This window comes from Gossypium arboreum, chromosome 3 (assembly GCF_025698485.1).
Source record: "Gossypium arboreum isolate Shixiya-1 chromosome 3, ASM2569848v2, whole genome shotgun sequence".
Lineage (NCBI taxonomy): Eukaryota > Viridiplantae > Streptophyta > Magnoliopsida > Malvales > Malvaceae > Gossypium > Gossypium arboreum.
In genome coordinates, this window is record NC_069072.1 from 59,349,268 (window position 1) to 59,373,925 (window position 24,658).

The window sequence follows — 24,658 nt, forward strand, 5'->3', positions numbered from 1 at the left end:
CCGAGGTAAGTTTTAAGCAATTAAACGTTGAGTAAATTCAACCATAATAGGACATAATGAGTTGATTTAATAAGATATGATGTGGCCATGATATGTCTTAAACTCAAATGGTAAGTTCATATGTGTTTGGACTTGGAAATTTAAGAGCAAATTGTAATAATTTGCTTGGACAGCAACGATAATGTGATTTTAGAAAATCACTATAAATTGTTGGTGTGGAATTATAGGCTGAATAATATATGTAATCAAAGCTTAGTTGGTCTAGTTTCCTATAAAAGAGACCGTGGAAGCAAAGAAATTTCCTATAAAGAGATATTTAAAGTTGTGTGGGACAGGTCAGAATGACTCTGAAATCCCTGATACATTTTAAGAAAATCACTATAATTTGTACAAAAATGGTTACAAGATAACATTTATATGCTTAGACTGTGACAGCCCAAAATTGACCCTAGTCGGGATGTGGTTTCGGGACCACAAAACCGAGGCATAAAAATAATTTAAAATTTATTTTGATGCCTATGATATGTGTTAATTTGTGTGTGACATTTTTGATGTTTCGATTTAGTGTTATAAATGTGAATTTCACTAGAAAGGACCTAGTAGTGAACTTTGAAAGTATGATGGGGAAATGTGTGATGACTAGTTGATCATGCATGCAAAAATAAGGGATTTGCATGTCAAATTTCCCCCAACATGAAGTGGCCGGCCATGGCAAGAGAGGATGGGCAAAACATGTCATGAAACATGTTTTGTTGGTGCATTAGGAGAAATAATAAACAAAGGTGTATGGGTAAGAAAAGAATGAAAAAAAATGTGTGTGAGTGTGGTATTCCCCCCATTGCCGTGAGTTGAGAGAAAGGAAAAGAAAAAAATTTGGTTCATCCATTCTCATTTTCTTTGGGCTGAAAATTCTAAGAAGGAAGGAAATTTTGCTCCATTTTTGGTTTAGAAGAGATCTAGAAGGAGATTTGGCTATACTTGCATCAAGATTAAGGTATGTTTGAGGTTGTGTCATGAGATTCATGCTTGTTTTGGTTGCTAACTTGATGTGCATGTTAGCCATGGTTCAAATCCTTGTTGTGCCATGGAAATGGTATTTGGCCAAGGTTGATATTGTGTTAAAACCATTGCATGCTAAATGTGAAGCTTGTTGATGATGCATGCAATGATGGATTGACTACTCTTGAAATTTCTTTTAGCATTCTTGAGTAAGACATTGAATCTTTTGTTTAACCATGACCAAAAAAATTTAAAAGGAGTATGGTGTGTGAGGTGTTCGGCCATGGTATGCTCATGAGCATGGTTTATGCTTCTTGCATGATAGTTAAAATTTGTGTTTTGGAGGGTTATGGACACCTTGGAATTCGGCCTTGCACCTATAAGTGTACATATGTTTGTACATGATGTATTGGTATGACATACATACTATCTCAAAGTATGTATTTTCTTGTGATTATGTTTTGGTTATGAAGTATATGATAGATGTGTATTGAGCTACAATATGTAAAGCATTAGCTAGTAAAATGTGTGCCATTCATGTGTGGTATTAAACATGTAATTGGCCTCAACATCAACATGCATAATCGGCCATGAATGAGTGCCTAAGAGGTTGTGTTGTTCGGCCATGAGTAAGCATGTTGAAGGCTTTGTGTGTTGAATTGATTCATGAATTCCGTACTTATGTGACTTTAATGTCTAGTGAATATATGCGGGCTAAGTGCCTTGAGTTCCTCTTTTCGATACTCAAATGATTGAATGAATTTATTTGTAAATTAAGCTCAAGAGCAAAGGGGAACCAAATCCGATAAAGGGAAGGAAAAAGTAGTCGAATAGCCATCGGAATCATTCGACGACATCCGAGGTAAGTTTTCAAGTATCGAAACTTAGATTTTGATTCGATTGAATGAAGTAATAAGCAATCGAAATTGTGCCCTTGTATGTGGCCATTGAGCCGAAATGATATTCTTGATTAAGTAAATTGTGCATAAACGTTTGTTATGAAATTGAAACAAAGATGTGTATGAATGTGCGAATTGTGATATCCGGGCTAAGCCCGAAGGCAATTGTGCTAGTTGTGATATCCGGGCTAAGCCCGAAGGCAATTGTGCGAGTTGTGATATCCGGGCTAAGCCCGAAGGCAATTGTGCGAGTTGTGATATCCGGGCTAAGCCCGAAGGCAATTGTGCGAGTTGTGATATCCGAGTTAAGTCCCGAAGGCATTTGTGCGGGTTACCATAACCGGGCTATGTCCCGAAGGCGTTTGAACGAGTAGCTATATCCGGTTAAACTCCGAAGGTATGTGATTTGAAAATTTTAAGCTTGCTGGAAAATTTTCAGTTAATGCACTTGTGAAATTCCCAACAACAAGGTATGTTTTGTGTGTGCTTCGCACACTATGAGTAAGTGCGTATGAATATTCGCTCTAATGATAAATGAGCTATCGGCATTAACTAGGCCGTCATTTGTGTATGAATATAAGAGTTGGGATTGTGAAGTAAGCATGTCTTTGAGAAATTGTGCATATGAATTATTGTTTAGCTACTTGAATGCTATGCTTTGGTTGTGTGTATATTATGGCTCAAACTTACTAAGCATAAATTGCTTACTCCGTTTCTTTGTTTCTCTGTTCATAGATTTTGCTCGTTAGCGATCGGATTCGGGATCATAGAAGTTGAAGTCAACCACACTATCAAAGCCCTTTTGGTACTCCTTTAGTTGAGTTTTGGATATGGCATGTATAGGACCACCCTCGGTTGTTTTTAAGTACTTTGTGATGTATATGTGTGCGGCCATGCGAAAATGGTTCGTAAAAGTGGAGTATGGAATTTGACCATATGTGGTTTGTAATTATATTTGGTTCCATGATGTGATTATGGTTTGGAATGAGAGAGTTGGTCACATGATCAGCCATTGGAATGGCTAAATATGATCATATGTGGACCTAAGTATGACTAGATTATAGTTGGTCCATGGGAACTACAATATAGGTAAAGCCTACCTTAAAAATAGATGCTGCCAGCTGCAGTGACGTGGATGTGGAAAATCACCAAAATTTGTAGGAATGGTGTTAAATAGTGAATAAATTATGCAATCGAACCTTGACGAGTCTATTTTCATATGAAAGTAACGAAACGATCATATGAATAGTATACCGAGAGATATTAAAGTTCTCGTGAGACAGGGCCAGAACGGTTTCTGGGTCCCTGTCGCGACTTTGAAAATTTACCATATATTATACAGAATGAATTAGAAGTCATGCCTTATATTTGAAGATTCCTTTTGAGTCTAGTTTCATTAGAAACAAACGGCATCAGTATTGAAACCCTTTACAGAGAGATATTCAAGTTGTAACTCGCAAAGGTCAGTGTAGTCGACCCCTGTAACATGGGTGACTTTAACTAATAAACTGTACCAATTGGCCCGACCAAAATTCTAGAAATAAATCCATGGATGGATATATGAGTCTAAATTCAGGAAAATTTACGGAATCAGTTTCGAGTTGTGCAACTCGAGATATGCTTTTTTAAGGCGACAGTGACGCAGTTTTCCAGCTTGCACAGGAATGTCAAATTGGTCGGTGCCATAAGTAGTTTTGGCTTGTTAACCCCTCGTGTCCGACACCAGCAACGGTCTCGGGTTCGGGGTGTTACAATTTTATTGGTATCAGAGCCACGGTTTAGTCGATTCTAGGACTACCGTGATGTGTTTGGGGTCTAGCTATACATGCCATTAAATGATGAATCGATAGTGTGGTGATTTCGACAATTTGACTTTGTGTTTGTTATTAGCAATGGATCCCGATCCCAACCGAAAGTGATAGCTGATGGTGTGGAGAGTGTGGCGCTGCTCCGCGTAAGGGACAGCGCCGGTGGACTCTCAACCTATGGCCAGCAATCCGAATGATGAGGCTAGGCAAGCCTTTTATAGTGTGATGAACGAATGGTTTAATCAATACATTCGAACTAACACGGCTGTTCCACAACCTCCATTCCCGACAAATGCAACCCCGCACCCACAATACCTCCGGTGATGACCAAATAAGGTCAAGTAAGCCCCAATCGATAGGATTGAAAACATGGGGCCACTGAATTTAAGGCTACGGATGATGATGATGCCGAAGCGAGCTGAATTTTGGTTGGATAACACTATCCGGTGCTCGATGAGCTATCCTGTACACCCGATGAGTGCTTAAAGTGTACCATCTCCTTGCTACGTGAATCCGCCTACTATTGGTGGAGTACTCGACTTGTGGTGCCTAGAGAGCAAGTGACTTGGGAATTCTTTCAAACCGAGTTCGAAAAAAGTATATTAGTCGAGATTCATCGACCAAAAGCGAAGGAATTTCTTGATCTTAAGCAAGGTTCTATGTCCGTTACCGACTACGAACGAAAGTTTGTGAGGCTTAGCCGGTACGCGCGAGAATGCATTTCGTCCGAAGCTATTATGTGTAAACGCTTCGAGGATGGGCTGAATGATGATATAAGGATGTTCGTTGGCATTCTCGAGATACGAGAGTTCGTAGTACTTGTTGAGCGAGCTTGTAAAGCCGAAGAGCTTAGAAAGGAGAAACAAAAAGTTGATGTGGGAACTGGAGAATTCCGAAAGAGGTCTTCGGGGAAGCCCTTCCCACACTCATCAAAGAAATTTAGAGATGGCTTAGGCCGGTCTAGAGACACTTCGGGCTTTTCTAGACGAGACCGCGATCGACCCCCTATGGGCACGCTGAGTCACTTGATCGCCGGTGTTGGCAATGATCGTCGAGACGAGCGGAGTGCCAATATTGTGGCAAATGGCATTCTGGGAGTTGTAGATTCCGTGACCGCTCCTGTTACAAGTGCGGATCAATCGATCATTTCATTAAGGATTGCCTGAGTTTATCTGAACAAAATGTAAATCAAAGTGGGAACCCGGGTGCTACCACAACTCGAGGTAGGCCACCTAGAAATATGGGCAATGCTAGTGGCGGTCAGAGAGGATCTAGAGATGCTACCATCAGATCCGAGGCTCGTGCTCCTGCTAGGACTTATGCCATACGCGCACGTGAGGATGCTTCCTCGTCAGATGTTATTACCGGTACTTTTACTCTCCTTTACACTAATGTGATTGCTTTGATTGACCCTGGTCCTACTCATTCTTATATATGCGAAACCTTAGCATCCAGTAAGACTTTGCCCATTGAGTCTACTGAGTTTGTAATTCGGGTGTCAAACCCCTTGGGTCATTACGTGCTTGTCAACAAAGTGTGTAAGAAAAGTCCCCTAGTATTCCGAGGTTCTTGTTTTCCGGCGGACTTGATGCTTTTGCCGTTCGACGAATTTGACGTTATTCTTGGTTTGGATTGGTTGACCATGCACGATGCGGTTGTAAATTGCAAAAGCAAGACTATTGATATGAGGTGCGCAAATAACGAGATAATTCGGGATGAGTCTACGGACTTAAAGGGGTTGCCAGCTGTAATATCAGCAATGTTGGCCCAGAAATAAGTAAGAAAGGGGTGCGAAGCATACCTTGCGTATGTTCTAGATGACAAGGAGTTAGAAAAGAAACCCGAATCTGTGCGGTGGTTTGTGAATACCGGATGTTTTCCACGAAGAATTGCGGGTTTACCACTGTTCGGGAAATAGAGTTTGGCATCGAATTGGTACCTGGTACCACTCCAATTTCGATAGCTCCGTATCGTATGGCACCAACAAATTAAAGGAGTTGAAAGCTCGGTTGCAAGAATTGGTGGATAAAGGTTTTGCTCGCCTTGAGTTTTTCACCTTGGGTGCACCGGTGTTGTTTGTGAAAAGAAGGATGGAACCATGAGGTGTGCATCGACTATCGTCGACTTAATAAAGCGGCGATAAAGAACAAATATCCGTTATCAGCGTATCGATGATTTGTTCGATCAACTGAAGAGCCTCGGTGTTCTCGAAAATAGATTTGAGATCGGGCTATTATCGATTCATGAATTCGAGATTCGGACGTACCCAAAACGGCCTTTAGAGCGAGATATGGTCACTACTGAGTTCCTAGTGATGCCGTTCGGGCTTACTAATGCCCTGCGGTATTTATGGATTTGATGAATCGAATCTTGAGACCATATTTGGATCGGTTCGTAGTCGTGTTCATTGATGACATCTTGGTCTATTCAAGAAATGAGACCGAACATCTTTGAACACCGAGATTAGTCTTTGCGAATCTTACGGGATAAGCAATTATATGCTAAGTTCAACAAGTGTGAGTTACGGTTCGAGAGGTTAGCTTCTTGGGGCATGTGGTATCTGCATCGGGTATTCGAGTCGACCCGAACAAAATTTCAGCCATACTGAACTGGAAGCCTCCGAGAAATATTACCGAGGCTAGGAGCTATTTGGGGCTTGCCGGTTATTACCGACGATTTGTAAAGGTTTCTCGACGATAGCCACGCCAATGACGGCTACTCCAAAAGGATGTTAAGTTCGAATGGACGGAGAAATGTCGAAAAGTTTCGATCAATGAAAACTTATTTGGTGAAGCCCCAATTCTAGTGCAACCCGAATCGGGCAAAGAGTTTGTCATTTATAGTGACGCATCCCTACTTGGGTTGGGTTGCGTATTGATGCAAGAAGGGCGAGTTGTGGCCTGTCGTCGAGACAATTAAAGCCACATGAGAAAAATTATCCGACCCATGATCTCGAATTGGTTGCCATCGTATTCGCCTTAAAGATATGGCGACATTACTTATTTGGTGAGAAGTGCCATGTGTATTCGGATCACAAAAGTCTCAAATATTTGATGACTCAAAGAGACTTAAATCTGCGACAAAGGCGTTGGCTCGAGTGTTAAAGGATTATGAGCTGGTCATTGACTATCACGGGAAAGGCGAATGTGGTTGCGGATGCCTTAAGTCGTAAATCATTATTCGCTTACGAGTGATGAATGTACACTTGTCTCATTCTACCCGACAATGTGTTACTAGCTGAATTGAAAGCCAAACCATTATTGATCGTCAAATTCGTGAAGCTCGAAAGTCGACGATGAGTTGGTTGCAAAGCGAAATTTGAGTGTGTTCGAACAAGGACTCGAATTTCAAATCGATGATGATGATTGTTTGAGGTTCAAAAGTCGTCTGTGTGCTCCAAAGAATTGAACTTATTTCGATAATTCTGAACGAAGCCCATTGTAGCCGAATGGCAATCCACGGGAGTCTGAAGATGTACAACGATTTGAAACGTCGGTTTGGTGACATGGTATGAAGCGAGACATCTCCGACTTTGTTTTGAGATGTTTAATATGTCAACAAGTGAAAGCGGAACATCAAGTGCCTTGAGATTACTTGACCGATCACGATACCCGAGTGGAAATGGGATCGAGTCACAATAGACTTTGTATCCGGACTGCCATTGTCAGCAAGTAAGAAGGATGCGATTTGGGTCATTGTAGATAGATTGACTAAGTCGGCTCACTTTGTCCCCGTACGTACGGGTTTTTCAATGGACAAACTAGCCGAATTGTACGTTTCTCAGATTGTGAGATTACACGGGGTGCCTATTTCCATCGTGTCGGATAGAGATCCGAGATTTACCTCGCGATTTTGGAAGAAGTTGCAAGAAGCTTTGGGTACCAAATTGCATTTCAGCACCGCCTTTCACCCCCAAACCGATGGTCAATCCGAGCGGATAATTCAGATACTTGAGGATATGTTAAGATGTTGCATCCTCGAGTTCAGTGGTTCATGGGAACGGTATTTGCCTTTGATTGAATTCGCTTACAACAATAGTTTTCAATCAAGTATTAAGATGGCACCGCGAGGCTTTGTACGGTCGTAAATGCCGTGACGCCATTGTTTTGGTGAGCTCGGTGAAAGCAAAATTTTCGGGTGGATTTGATTAGAGATCTGAGCGAGAAAGTGAAAGTAATCCGTGAAAGTCGAAGATAGCCTCCGATCGTCGAGAAGTAAATGCTGGTGCGAAACGAAAAGACATCGAGTATCGGTGGGAGATAAAGTGTTTCTCAAGGTTTCGCCTTGGAAAAAGATACTCGATTGACCATAAGGGCAAGTTGAGCCCGAGGTTCATTGGGCCATATGAGATATCCGGCGAAGTCGGTCCGATTGCATATCATTTGATTTTGCCCCCGAACTCGAAAGGATTCACGATGTCTTTCATGTTTCGATGCTTGACGCTATAGATCGATCCATCGCATGTGATTAGTCCATCGAGGTTGAAATTCAAGCCAATATGAGTTATGAGGAAGAACCGATTCGTATCCTATCACGTGAAGTGAAAGAGTTGCGAAACAAGCGGGTTCCGCTAGTGAAAGTGTTATGGCTCAAACACGGGATAGAAGAAGCTACTTGGGAAAGCGAGAACTCTATGAAAGAGCGATACCCAACCCTATTCTTGGTAAGATTTTGGGGACGAAAATTTCTTAAGTGGGGAGAGTTGTGACAGCCAAAATTGACCCTAGTCGGGATGTGGTTTGGGACCACAAAACCGAGGCATAAAAATAATTTAAAATTTATTTTGATGCCTATGATATGTGTTAATTTGTGTGTGACATTTTTGATGTTTCGATTTAGTGTTATAAATGTGAATTTCACTAGAAAGGACCTAGTAGTGAACTTTGAAAGTATGATGGGGAAATGTGTGATGACTAGTTGATCATGCATGCAAAAATAAGGGATTTGCATGTCAAATTTCCCCCCCCAACATGAAGTGGCCGGCCATGGCAAGAGAGGATGGGCAAAACATGTCATGAAACATGTTTTGTTGGTGCATTAGGGAGAAATAATAAACAAAGGTGTATGGGTAAGAAAAGAATGAAAAAAAAATGTGTGTGAGTGTGGTATTCCCCCCCCATTGCCGTGAGTTGAGAGAAAGGAAAAGAAAAAAATTTGGTTCATCCATTCTCATTTTCTTTGGGCTGAAAATTCTAAGAAGGAAGGAAATTTTGCTCCATTTTTGGTTTAGAAGAGATCTAGAAGGAGATTTGGCTATACTTGCATCAAGATTAAGGTATGTTTGAGGTTGTGTCATGAGATTCATGCTTGTTTTGGTTGCTAACTTGATGTGCATGTTAGCCATGGTTCAAATCCTTGTTGTGCCATGGAAATGGTATTTGGCCAAGGTTGATATTGTGTTAAAACCATTGCATGCTAAATGTGAAGCTTGTTGATGATGCATGCAATGATGGATTGACTACTCTTGAAATTTCTTTTAGCATTCTTGAGTAAGACATTGAATCTTTTGTTTAACCATGACCAAAAAATTTAAAAGGAGTATGGTGTGTGAGGTGTTCGGCCATGGTATGCTCATGAGCATGGTTTATGCTTCTTGCATGATAGTTAAAATTTGTGTTTTGGAGGGTTATGGACACCTTGGAATTCGGCCTTGCACCTATAAGTGTACATATGTTTGTACATGATGTATTGGTATGACATACATACTATCTCAAAGTATGTATTTTCTTGTGATTATGTTTTGGTTATGAAGTATATGATAGATGTGTATTGAGCTACAATATGTAAAGCATTAGCTAGTAAAATGTGTGCCATTCATGTGTGGTATTAAACATGTAATTGGCCTCAACATCAACATGCATAATCGGCCATGAATGAGTGCCTAAGAGGTTGTGTTGTTCGGCCATGAGTAAGCATGTTGAAGGCTTTGTGTGTTGAATTGATTCATGAATTCCGTACTTATGTGACTTTAATGTCTAGTGAATATATGCGGGCTAAGTGCCTTGAGTTCCTCTTTTCGATACTCAAATGATTGAATGAATTTATTTGTAAATTAAGCTCAAGAGCAAAGGGGAACCAAATCCGATAAAGGGAAGGAAAAAGTAGTCGAATAGCCATCGGAATCATTCGACGACATCCGAGGTAAGTTTTCAAGTATCGAAACTTAGATTTTGATTCGATTGAATGAAGTAATAAGCAATCGAAATTGTGCCCTTGTATGTGGCCATTGAGCGAAATGATATTCTTGATTAAGTAAATTGTGCATAAACGTTTGTTATGAAATTGAAACAAAGATGTGTATGAATGTGCGAATTGTGATATCAGGGCTAAGCGAAGGCAATTGTGCTAGTTGTGATATCGGGCTAAGCCAAGGCAATTGTGCGAGTTGTGATATCGGGCTAAGCCGAAGGCAATTGTGCGAGTTGTGATATCGGGCTAAGCCGAAGGCAATTGTGCGAGTTGTGATATCGGGCTAAGCCGAAGGCAATTGTGCGAGTTGTGATATCGAGTTAAGTCCGAAGGCATTTGTGCGGGTTACCATAACGGGCTATGTCGAAGGCGTTTGAGCAGTAGCTATATCCGGTTAAACTCGAAGGTATGTGATTTGAAAATTTTAAGCTTGCTGGAAAATTTTCAGTTAATGCACTTGTGAAATTCCCAACAACAAGGTATGTTTTGTGTGTGCTTCGCACACTATGAGTAAGTCTTGTATGAATATTCGCTCTAATGATAAATGAGCTATCGGCATTAACTAGGCCGTCATTTGTGTATGAATATAAGAGTTGGGATTGTGAAGTAAGCATGTCTTTGAGAAATTGTGCATATGAATTATTGTTTAGCTACTTGAATGCTATGCTTTGGTTGTGTGTATATTATGGCTCGAAACTTACTAAGCATAAATTGCTTACTCCGTTTCTTTGTTTCTCTGTTCATAGATTTTGCTCGTTAGCGATCGGATTCGGGATCATAGAAGTTGAAGTCAACCACACTATCAAAGCCCTTTTGGTACTCCTTTAGTTGAGTTTTGGATATGGCATGTATAGGACCACCCTCGGTTGTTTTTAAGTACTTTGTGATGTATATGTGTGCGGCCATGCGAAAATGGTTCGTAAAAGTGGAGTATGGAATTTGACCATATGTGGTTTGTAATTATATTTGGTTCCATGATGTGATTATGGTTTGGAATGAGAGAGTTGGTCACATGATCAGCCATTGGAATGGCTAAATATGATCATATGTGGACCTAAGTATGACTAGATTATAGTTGGTCCATGGGAACTACAATATAGGTAAAGCCTACCTTAAAAATAGATGCTGCCAGCTGCAGTGACGTGGATGTGGAAAATCACCAAAATTTGTAGGAATGGTGTTAAATAGTGAATAAATTATGCAATCGAACCTTGACGAGTCTATTTTCATATGAAAGTAACGAAACGATCATATGAATAGTATACCGAGAGATATTAAAGTTCTCGTGAGACAGGGCCAGAACGGTTTCTGGGTCCCCTGTCGCGACTTTGAAAATTTACCATATATTATACAGAATGAATTAGAAGTCATGCCTTATATTTGAAGATTCCTTTTTGAGTCTAGTTTCATTAGAAACAAACGGCATCAGTATTGAAACCCTTTACAGAGAGATATTCAAGTTGTAACTCGCAAAGGTCAGTGTAGTCGACCCCTGTAACATGGGTGACTTTAACTAATAAACTGTACCAATTGGCCCGACCAAAAATTCTAGAAATAAATCCATGGATGGATATATGAGTCTAAATTCAGGGAAAATTTACGGAATCAGTTTCGAGTTGTGCAACTCGAGATATGCTTTTTAAGGCGACAGTGACGCAGTTTTCCAGCTTGCCTGGGAATGTCAAATTGGTCGGTGCCATAAGTAGTTTTGGCTTGTTAACCCCTCGTGTCCGACACCAGCAACGGTCTCGGGTTCGGGGTGTTACATAGACTCCTTAATGAGTCTAATTTCAAATGAAATCAAATAGAACATACTTTGAATTCTGTACAATGAGAATTTTGATTCATAGTGAAGACTGGTCAGGTTAGTCAAACAGTGAAACAGGGGAAACTTTAAGAAAAATCTGGTATTGATTGGCGAACCTAAAATTCTGAAAAATTTATGGATGGAAGATATACGAGTCTATATTCAGGGAAAATTAACGGCAAGTGATTTGGAGCCTTGTAGCTCCAGTTATAAATAATTTAGTGACCATTTGTCAGGAAAACAGCTTGTAGTGAATATGTGATTTTTGTTGTAAACATGGATAAAACTTGTTTTAGTTGCTCATAAGCTATTGATTAAACCCATACTTGAATTCTAATTCGTGATATTGTAAAATGATATATGAGTGTTAGATGGATCTTTGATATTAAAATTTGTGAAATTGTAAGTTTATGAGTATTGAATATGAAATGATAGTATGGCGTGAAATTGAATTATTCATTGGAAAAGTGATTGATGTAGATTCGACCAAGACCAAGTCTGTACATGATAGTATATGTGGTATGTGAAGCATATTTGAATAATTGTGATGTGAATACATGAAAAATTTATATTTTGGTTTAAGATTTTACGCGATGAATGTGAAAGTGTATATATATGTGATAAGGCCTAATGGCCGATGTGATGAATGTGAAGGTGTATATATGTGATAAGGCCTAATGGCCGATGTGATGAATGTGAAAGTGTGTGTATATGTGATAAGGCCTAATGGCCGATGTGATGAATGTGAAAGTGTATATATATGTGATAAGGCCTAATGGCCGATGTGATGAATGTGAAAGTGTATATATATGTGATAAGGCCTAATGGCCGATGTGATGAATGTGAAGGTGTATATATGTGATAAGGCCGAATGGCCAATGTGATGAATGTGAAAGTGTATAAATGTGATAAGTCCCGAAGGGCATTTGTGTCAGTACTATATATGGGTTAAAACCCCGCAGGCCTTATGCGAGAATATTATCTTGATTAATGTCCATAGGCTTCGTGCTTGTACTATATCCGAGCTTTAAAGACCCGACGGCTAAATGCTAGGATTCAAGTAAGACTTTGATATTGAGTATCTGCAATAAGTTACCATCAAATAAGTGTTATGTATTTAAGATGTTCAGGTGCGTATTACTTACTCATCGGTGGAGTGATTTCGAGGTGAATTATCAGTATCGAAGAGAGCATATTCTGCCCAAAAGCCTTATGATTTGAGTATGGGTTGGGCTAAATGTACCAGTACAAGGTTGTGGATTCTGACTACCAGCTCGGGGATCATCAGCACTTCGTCACACTATCTACCATTGCGGCAACTATGTAATTAGACTTAGCTTATGGCATGTATAGGATAGACAATATAGTAGAATGATATTATGACTATTGTATATAAGCCATACGAAAATGGCATCTGTTTGACGTTTACTTATAGAAGTTTAGATTTTATTCCTGGCTGTGTTTAGTACTTATCTAAATGAATGTTCGTTATTTCAAAAAAAAAACAACATTAAAGAAGGGAGTTTAAAATTTTATTCTTCCGATCTTATTCCAAATTTCTGGTAATGCCTCATCCTATTAAATGACGATTCACGGGATCTGGTGTTACATTTTAGTGGTATCAGAGCCAGGTTTAGTTGATTCTAGGACTAACGTAGCACATGTGAGTCTAGTTATATATGCCATAGAGTGATAATAAGATAGTGTGATGATTTCTGACAGTTAAAAAGTATTTCTCATATTGTAATGAATTCCGATCCCAATCGAGCTGTAGCAGATGGTATTGAGAGTACTGAGACATGCTTATGATGCGTCAATATTGAGAAAGGTATAATATGTGTTAGAATTAAGTGACCCAAATTCTTATTTAAATAAAATACGATGGAAAATAAAATAAAAGTAAAATCCATATAGAACTAGACTTCTTTTATTTTATTTTAGAATAAGGTTTTTAAACCTTATTAAACTCCATCTATTTTATATTGATTAGGATAAGGTGTTTCAATCCTACTAGAATATGGCTTTGCAAGCCTATAAATAGACATAGTCTATTCCTCTTGTATTTGAGTAAAATTTTTCGACATAGTGAATTTTCTTCTCCTCTGCTAGTGGTTTTTTTTCCGAAAGGGTTTCACGTAAAATTTATGTGTTCTTTATTTTATTTATTTTATTCTATTTTATTTTTCACAAATTGGTATCGAGCTTAGGGTTATTCATCTCGATCACGGTAATGGCGTCTTTGAAGTATGAAATTCATTGTTGGATCGCAACACAGATTTGCGTTGTGGCAAATTAAGATGCAAGCGTTCTTGCACAGATGGATCTAGAGGATGCCCTGCTAGGATAGATAAGATGCCTTCGACATTAACAGATGAAGAGAAGAAGCGTAAGGATCGAAAGGCATTAACACAATTACATCGCATTTGTCCAACGAAATTTTGCAGGATGTGATGAAAGAGAAAACCGCCATTGCATTATGGAAGAGGCTAGAACAAATATGTATGTCGAAAACTCTAACAAGCAAGTTGCATATGAAGCGGCGTCTTTATGCTCATCGTTTGGAGGAAGGTGCGTCGTACACGAACACTTAACAGTGTTTAAAGAAATTCTCTCAAACTTGGAGGCCATGGAGGTTCGGTATGATAAGGAAGATCTAGGGTTGATTCTACTTTGTTCGTTGCCCGTCTTATTCAACCTTTAGAGACACGATTTTATATAGCCGCGAGTCTCTCACAGTTGATGAGGTTTATGATTCTTTAACCTCGTATGATAAGATGAAGCATCTTGTGGTTAAACCCAACTCTCGGGAGAGGGTCTCATTGTTCGTGGGAGACAAACTGGAATGTTGATGATGATCGTGGTAGAACACGAGAGCGGAATCCTCGTGGTAAATCTAAGGGTAGATCGAAATCTTCAAGCAGAGGTAAAACTTGCAACTTCGCAAGAAGAAAGGGCACATTAAATCTGAGTGCTATAAGCTACAAAATAAGATTAAAAGGGAGGCTGCGAATCAAAAGGAAAACAGACGGAAAATTCGGTGAAGGCGATGTTGTAGAAGACTACAGCGATGGTGAACTTCTAGTTGCTTCATCAATGATTCTAAAGTAAGCGAGAGTGGATACTTGATTCAGGTGCACCTTCCACATGAGTCCCAATCGGGATTGGTTTACAACTTATGAAACGAGATCTGAAGGTGTTGTTTTGATGGGAAATAATGCTTCATGTAAAATCGCGGTGTTGGAACAATTAAAGTTAAGATGTTTGATGGAGTTGTCGAACACTTAGTGACGTGCGGCATGTTCGAATTGAAAAGAAATTTAATTTCGTTGAGTACTCTTGATTCAAAAGTGCAGATACACAATGAAAGTGGGGTTTTAAAGATTTCAAAGGGTCTCTTGTTGTGATGAAAGGGCAAAGAAAGATTGCCAAGTTATATGTTTTACAAGGTTCTCTTTATTATTGGTGATGCAAATTGTCGCTTCCTCTTCCTTGTCGATGATGATATTACTAAACTTTGGCATATCGCCTAGGGCATATGAGTGAGAATGGCATGGCGAAATTAAGCAAAGAGGACTTCTTAATGGGCAAGGAATTTGCAAAGCTGAATTTCTGTGAGCACTTTGTGTTTTGGGAAGCAAAGAGAGTTCGATTCACTAGAGGAATCCATAACACGAAGGAAGCGTTGGAGTATATCCATTACGATCCGTGGGGCCGTCGAGTGCCTTGAGAGGTGGAGCTAATTATATGCTAACCTTTATTGACGATTTTTCCGAGAAAAGTTTGGGCGTTCTTCTGAAGCGAAAAGCGATGTGTTTTCCACATTTAAGTCTTGGAAAATTATGATTGAAAAACAGACGGAAAAGCAGATAAAATACCTCCGCATGCACAATGGCTTAGAGTTACGTTACGATGAGTTTAATAGATTGTGCAAGTCGAAGGATCATGAGACACTTGACGATTCGTCATACTCCTGACAAAAGCGGCGTTGCGAGCGAATGAACAGAGCGATCATGGAGAAGGTTCGATGTATGTTGTCAAATGCCAACTTACGAAGTCATTTTGGGCGAAGCGACCTCTCTTGCATGTTTTTGATCAAGCGATCTCCATCCGTTGCCATTGAGAAAAAGACTCCACAAGAGGTATGGTCTGGTAATCCTGCTAATTATTCTGATTTAAAGATTTTTGGGTGTCCTGCGTATGCTCATGTTGATAATGGAAAATTGGAACCGAGATCCATTAAATGCGTTTTTCTTGGTTATAAAGTGGTGTAAAAGGCTATAAGTTATGGTGTCTGAAAATAGAAAAGTTGTGATTAGCAGAGATGTTGTTTTTGACGAAACGCTATGCTACCTAACTTATCTCTTAAAGACTCTTCCAATAAAGAAAACCAAAAGCAGGTGGAGCATCAGATTAATACAGAATCAACTCCTCAAGCCAGTACAAAAATTGAGAATAGAGTTGCTTCTTCACCGCAATACTCTATCGCCAAAAACAGGACAAGAAGAGAAATTAAACCTCCAAAGAAGTATGCCGAGGTTGATCTAGTTGCTTATGCTTTAAATGTGGCTGAAGATATAGATGCGAATCAAGAGCCATTTAATTATTCTGAGGCGATTAGCTGTGAAGACTCAGAAAAGTGGATGTTTGCTATGCAAGAGGAGATGGAATCACTCCACAAAAACAGAACATGGGATCTTGTAAAACTTCCTAAAGGTAAAAAGGCTGTTCGTTGTAAATGGGTGTTTAAAAAGAAAGAAGGGACTCCAGGAGTTGAAGAACCCAGATATAAAGCAAGGCTTGTTGCAAAGGGTTACAGTCAAATTCCAGGAGTGGACTTCACAGATGTGTTCTCTCCAGTTGTTAAGCATAGTTCGATTCGAGCTTTGCTTGGTATTGTTGCCATGCATGATTTGGAGCTCGGCGGTTAGATGTAAAAGCGCATTTTGCATGGAGAACTTGAGGAAGATATTTACATGCAACAACCAGAGGGTTTTATAGTCTCGAAAAAGAGGACTATGTTTGCTTCTGAAAAAGTCCCTTTACGGTTTGAAACGATCACCAAGACAGTGGTACAAGAGGTTTGATTCCTTTATGACTTCTCATGATTTCAAAAGAAGTAGTTTTGACAGTTGTGTCTACTTTAAGAAAAGCAGTGATGGTTCTTTTGTGTATCTACTTCTTTATGTTGATGACATGTTGATAGCGACAAAAGATAAAGAGAGATAAGAAAGGTTAAAGCCCAACTAAGTGAAGAATTTGAGATGAAAGATTTAGGACCAGCAAAGAAGATACTTGGTATGGAGATTCTCGAGATAGAAAAGCAAGTAAATTGTACCTAAGTCGGAAGGGGTACATTGAGAAAGTTCTTTTGAGTTCAATATGCAGAGTGCTAAGCTGTTAGTACTCCTTTAGCGACCCATTTCGGACTTTCATCGGCCTTATCTCCTCAATCGATAATGAGATTGAGTACATGTCACATGTTCCATACTCTAGTGCGATAGGATCTCTCATGTATGCTATGGTTTGTTCACGTCGATTTATCATATGCGATCGGTCGAGTTAGCGAGATACATGGCGAATCTGGTAAAGAACACTGGAAAGCGATTCGATGGATTTTAAGATACTTACGAGGCACTACTAATGTTTGCTTACAGTTTGGAAGAACTAAAGATGGAGTTATAGGGTATGTTGATGCTGATTTTGCTGGAGACCTTGATAGAAGAAGATCTCTCACGAGTTACGTCTTTACAATCGGAGGTTGTGCAATTAGTTGGAAAGCCACTTTGCAAACTACGATCGCTTTGTCTACCATGAAGCTGAGTACATGGCGATTCTGAGGCTTGTAAAGAAGCTATTTGGTTGAAGGGACTATTTAGTGAACTCAATGAAGACCTTCAAATCAGCACGATATTTTGTGACGATCAGTGCCATCTTTCTTACAAAAGATCAAATGTTTCATGAGAGAACAAAACACATTGATATTCGGTATCATTTTGTTCGTGATATTATTGCTCGTGGTGATATTGTTGTGAGCAAAATTAGCACTCATGAAAATCCTGCAGATATGATGACTAAGTCACTTCCTATAACCAAGTTTGAGCATTGCTTAGACTTGGTTGGTGTTCATTGTTGAAGTTAAACCCTTAAGGGGTTTTTGGAAGAGGTGAAGAACTTGTTTATTGAAAGTTCGCGATGAAGAACTTGTTCATTGAGAATTTGTGTCAAGGTGGAGATTGTTAGAATTAAGTGACCCAAATTCTTATTTAAATAAAATACGATGGAAAATAAAATAAAAGTAAAATCCATATAGAACTAGACTTCTTTTATTTTATTTTAGAATAAGGTTTTAAACCTTATTAAACTCCATCTATTTTATATTGATTAGGATAAGGTGTTTCAATCCTACTAGAATATGGCTTTGCAAGCCTATAAATAGACATAGTCTATTCCTCTTGTATTTGAGTAAAATTTTTCGACATAGTGAATTTTCTTCTCCTCTTGTGGTTTTTTTTCCGAAAGGGTTTCACGTAAAATTTATGTGTTCTTTATTTTATTTATTTTATTCTATTTTATTTTTCACAATATGAGTAAGTTTTGAGAAAGTGAATTTGGTATTTAATTTAAAATGCCATGATATACATGTATGATAGATGAATGATATCCTATTGTCCTTACCATAATAAGGTTATTGAGAAAGAAATCATAAACATGTTGTTTGTGTAGCCGAATGGCTATTAGAGAATTTAACAAAGAACAAAATTGGGGATATGTATATATTCTTATGTGTGTTTGCTCATTGAGCTGGAAGTTTGGTAAAAGAGGTATACATGTATTAGATTTGAATAATGTTCACAACACAAAGTCAATGAGCATGTTATATGCCTATGTGCGAATTAGTGGACTTGAATTTCAAATGTGATTTTGCTATGTGAATTGTGGTAACATGTGAATAAATATGTACGAGACTCAACGATGTGAATCCGGGCTTAAAGACCCGATGACTATATGTGCGGAGATTATGTCTGGATTAAGATCCGCAGGCTTTATGTGGAGATTTCATTCGAGCTAAAGGTCTCGACGATGATCCGGGCTAAGTCCCGAAGAGCATTCGTACTGGCGATATATATCCGGGTTAAGTCCCGTAGAGCATTCGTGCTAGTGTTACATCCGGGCTAAATCCCGAAGAGCATTCATGCTAGTGATGTATCCGGACCAGGTCCCGAAGAGCGATCATCTTTGGTAGCGTGTATTCGTGCCTTCGTGCCCAGCGTGCTTTGTGCCGGTGATATGTATTCGCCGCCGTGCCTAGCGAGCTTTGTGCGGTGATATGTATTTCGCCTTCGAGCCTAGCGAGCTTTGTGCCGATGATATGTATTAAGCCTTCGTGCCTAGCGAGCTTTGTGCGGTGATATGTATTAAGACGCCGTGCCTAGCGTGCTTTGTGCGGTGATATGTATTCGCCTTGAGCCTAGCGAGCTTTGTGCCGGTGATATGTATTCGGGCCTTGAGCCTAGCGTGCTTTGTACCGTGATATGTATTGGTCTTCGTGCCTAGCGGGCTTAATGCCGATGATTCGAGCAAGGTTTAAGTGTTCATTACCGTATGAATTCAAAGTTAAATGAAAGAATACGTTTAAAGTGTACATATATGATGTTTTATAGACTTGGTTAAGTTTTTTTCAATGTGTAATAACGAATGAATAAGAGCACTATGTGTGTGAATGATTAGAGGCCTTTGTGTGTGCGAATTCCTTTAACCGAGCACTATGAGTGCGAGATCGGTCGATGGGCACTAAGTGTGTGAAGTGGAATTCATGTAAGACCTCGTCTGGGACGAAGGCATTGATTTGAGATAGTGTGTAAGACCATATGCAGGACACGGCATCGGCTCGATATGTGAGAATATGTAAGACCATATCTAGGATATGGCATTGTAAGAGCTATATGTGCTTAATGAGTATCCGTAATGATTTTGAATGATTCAACGGGTATATTTAAGATGATAAATTAAGTAAGATCGAATAAGCGATACCGGTATGTGGAAGTTGATTTTACATTGGAAATAAGTTAAGTTGAATAGTGAGAGATGATGGAGTTATAAAGGATATTTATTGGGATGTTTGAATATATGTGTATGCGTTCGGATTAGGTTACGACTTATACATGAATGAAAATGTGGGTTACACATATGTGGGTTGATGATGTGAATTATACATGTTAATATGTGCTTAATATGTGTTTGAAACGCATTTGTGAATTAAATTAAGTGATTATTGCTTATGAAATCAAGAAAATGAGATATATGTGCCTACTTGTAGAAATGTTTATGTATTTGTTTTAAGATAAGAAAATGATTTTATAGATCGATGCGAAATCAATAATGAATTACAATTGCTATCGATGAGTTAATGTTTATATGGACATGATGCAATAAGAGGACTTTATCCTAACCTAGTCGCTAGTAAGATTTTCAGGGATGAAAATCCCTAAAGAGGGGGAGAGTTGTGACATCCCTAATTTGACTCTAGTCGGGAAGTGGTTTGAGACCCCAAAGCGAGTCACACAAGAAATTGATTGTTAAATTTCATGTCTATATTATGGTACAATTTGTGTGTGAAATTTTGATGCTTTGATTTTGTCAATTGAATGCGAATTTAATCAAAAGGGCTTATGTGAGAAACATTGAAAATGTGTTGGTTAATTTTAAAATGGCCAAATTGTTGCATGGATTAAATATGGGGACTTGCATGTCAAAGTCCCCATTTTTCATGATAGTGGCCGCCATGTTGATGTTTATGACAATATATATGTATTATTTACTAGTTTTAAGGCAACTAAATGGTTTTATAATTTTATAATATTATTGAATGAATAAATAAGTGAGAATTTGGGTGAAGAAAAAAAAAAAGCTTCATCTTTGTTATTCATGATCGAATTGTAAGAGAGGAAGGGGGGGGGGAAGCTCCATTTGGTCACTTTAGGCTTGAATCAAGGTAAGACTTCTAATCAATTCTTAAAATTCTTGTTAATTTTAAGTTAGCTACCAAGCTCTTTATTCAACCCATATTAAAATTTTGATTTTTGGAAAGGATTTGAGCATTCGACCATGGGAGAAATTGAAGAGGATAGATTGTTGTTCTCATGTTTTAATGAAGTTTGAGTTAGTTAATACTTAGTTGTTAGTAATTATATTTACTTGAACAAATGCTTGGTATTTAAATGTTAAAATGTAAGCTATTGTTGTTTGGGTTATAGAAGTGAATGGATTAGAGGTTTGGCATTGTATATGAATTTTAAGGGTATAATTTGAATAATGTGAGTAGGGTTATGCATAGGTTTTGGCTTTGATAATATTGTGTAAAGTGATAAGTAGAAATACTATGATGACAAAAGTTTAGTAACATTTGGCTAAGGACTATAAGTGTTAGTTAATTCAGTATAAAAGTATGGGCGTTAATTACTTCGTATTTAAAGTTGTGAAGAGTAGGTAATGGTCAATTAAAGTGATGAAGGTTAAATTTTGAAGTTTGGTTAAATTGGACATTCGGCATTACGTATGACATTGGATAAGAGTGTAAGTATTCGTGTGTACAGCATTGAAGATAAATGGAAATTGGTATTGTGGTAAATGTTGATAAGATGACGATGAATTAGCTATATGTTTTGGAACTATCTTGTAATTTGAAAATAAAAGTATATAATATTAAGGCATGTATTATACATATATGCATGTGTGTATGCGGTTGTGCATAATTAGGAGTAAATGGTTAAATGATGATAGTCATATATAGGTACGAACATATATATATATGCCTTATGTATGTACCATGTACACACGAGGACATTCGGCGATATGATTAAATTCATGTATAAGAAGCATGAAATTGAGTCATGGCATGTTTTATTAAATATGATACATATTGAAATCTATTGTTTTAGATATAGATTAATTGATAAGTGATTTCCAAATGTGATTGTTGAGTGAATAATATTAGTTAAGTACTTAAGCAGATCTATTGTTTTACTTAAGCTTAAGAGCAAAGAGGATCAAAGTCGGATAGGAGAAAGAGAAAGTAAGCGAATAGCCGTGGATATCTAGTCGTCGACCACTTCGAGGTAAGTTTTAAGCAATTAAGCGTTGAGTAAATTCAACCATAATAGGACATAATGAGTTGATTTAATAAGATATGATGTGGCCATGATATGTCTTAAACTCAAATGGTAAGTTCATATGTGTTTGGACTTGGAAATTTAAGAGCAAATTGTAATAATTTGCTTGGACAGCAACAGTAATGTGATTTTAGAAAATCACTATAAATTGTTGGTGTGGAATTATAGGCTGAATAATATATGTAATCAAAGCTTAGTTGGTCTAGTTTCCTATAAAAGAGACCGTGGAAGCAAAGAAATTTCCTATAAAGAGATATTTAAAGTTGTGTGGGACAGGGTCAGAATGACTCTGAAATCCCTGTTCTGTTTTAAGAAAATCACTATAATTTGTACAAAATGGTTACAAGATAACATTTATATGCTTAGACTCCTTAATGAGTCTACTTTCAAATGAAATCAAATAGAACATACTTTGAATTCTGTACAATGAGAATTTTGATTCATAGTGAAGACTGGTCAGGTTAGTCAAACAGTGAAACAGGGGAAACTTTAAGAAAAATCTGGTATTGATTGGCCAAACCTAAAATTCTGAAAAATTTATGGATGGAAGATATACGAGTCTATATTCAGGGAAAATTAACGGCAAGTGATTTGGAGCCTTGTAGCTCCAGTTATAAATAATTTAGTGACCATTTGTCAGGAAAACAGCTTGTAGTGAATATGTGATTTTTGTTGTAAACATGGATAAAACTTGTTTTAGTTGCTCATAAGCTATTGATTAAACCCATACTTGAATTCTAATTCGTGATATTGTAAAATGATATATGAGTGTTAGATGGATCTTTGATATTAAAATTTGTGAAATTGTAAGTTTATGAGTATTCGAATATGAAATGATAGTATGGCGTGAAATTGAATTATTCATTGGAAAAGTGATTGATGTAGATTAGACCAAGACCAAGTCTCGTACATGATAGTATATGTGGTATGTGAAGCATATTTGAATAATTGTGATGTGAATACATGAAAATTTATATTTTGGTTTAAGATTTTCTGCGATGAATGTGAAAGTGTATATATATGTGATAAGGCCTAATGGCCGATGTGATGAATGTGAAGGTGTATATATGTGATAAGGCCGAATGGCCGATGTGATGAATGTGAAAGTGTGTGTATATGTGATAAGGCCTAATGGCCGATGTGATGAATGTGAAAGTGTATATATATGTGATAAGGCCTAATGGCCGATGTGATGAATGTGAAGGTGTATATATGTGATAAGGCCGAATGGCCAATGTGATGAATGTGAAAGTGTATAAATGTGATAAGTCCCGAAGGGCATTTGTGTCGATACTATATATGGGTTAAAACCCGCAGGCCTTATCGAGAATATTATCTTGATTAATGTCCATAGGCCGTGCTTGTACTATATCCGAGCTTTAAAGACCCGACGGCTAAATGCTAGGATTCAAGTAAGACTTTGATATTGAGTATCTGCAATAAGTTACCATCAAATAAGTGTTATGTATTTAAGATGTTCAGGTGCGTATTACTTACTCATCGGTGGAGTGATTTCGAGGTGAATTATCAGTATCGAAGAGAGCATATTCTGCCCAAAAGCCTTATGATTTGAGTATGGGTTGGGCTAAATGTACCAGTACAAGGTTGTGGATTCGACTACCACTCGGGGATCATCAGCACTTCGTCACACTATCTACCATTGCGGCAACTATGTAATTAGACTTAGCTTATGGCATGTATAGGATAGACAATATAGTAGAATGATATTATGACTATTGTATATAAGCCATACGAAAATGGCATCTGTTTGACGTTTACTTATAGAAGTTTAGATTTTATTCCTGGCTGTGTTTAGTACTTATCTAAATGAATGTTCGTTATTTCAAAAAAAACAACATTAAAGAAGGAGTTTAAAATTTTATTCTTCGATCTTATTCCAAATTTCGGTAATGCCTCATCCTATTAAATGACGGTTACGGGATCTGGTGTTACATTTAGTGGTATCGAGCTGAGGTTTAGTTGATTCTAGGACTAACGTAGCACATGTGAGTCTAGTTATATATGCCATAGAGTGATAATAAGATAGTGTGATGATTTACAGTTAAAAAGTATTTCTCATATTGTAATGAATTCGATCCCAATCGAAACATGGCGAGATGGTATTGAAATCTTGAGACATGCTTATGATGCGTCAATATTGAGAAAGGTATAATATGTGTTAGAATTAAGTGACCCAAATTCTTATTTAAATAAAATACGATGGAAAATAAAATAAAAGTAAAATCCATATAGAACTAGACTTCTTTTATTTTATTTTAGAATAAGGTTTTTAAACCTTATTAAACTCCATCTATTTTATATTGATTAGGATAAGGTGTTTCAATCCTACTAGAATATGGCTTTGCAAGCCTATAAATAGACATAGTCTATTCCTCTTGTATTTGAGTAAAAATTTTTCGACATAGTGAATTTTCTTCTCCTCTGCCCGTGGTTTTTTTTTCCCGAAAGGGTTTCCACGTAAAATTTATGTGTTCTTTATTTTTATTTATTTTATTCTATTTTATTTTTCACAAATTGGTATCGAGCTTAGGGTTATTCATCTCGATCACGGTAATGGCGTCTTTGAAGTATGAAATTCCGCTGTTGGATCGCAACACCAGATTTGCGTTGTGGCAAATTAAGATGCAAGCAGTTCTTGCACAGATGGATCTAGAGGATGCCCTGCTAGGGATAGATAAGATGCCTTCGACATTAACAGATGAAGAGAAGAAGCGTAAGGATCGAAAGGCATTAACACAATTACATCGCATTTGTCCAACGAAATTT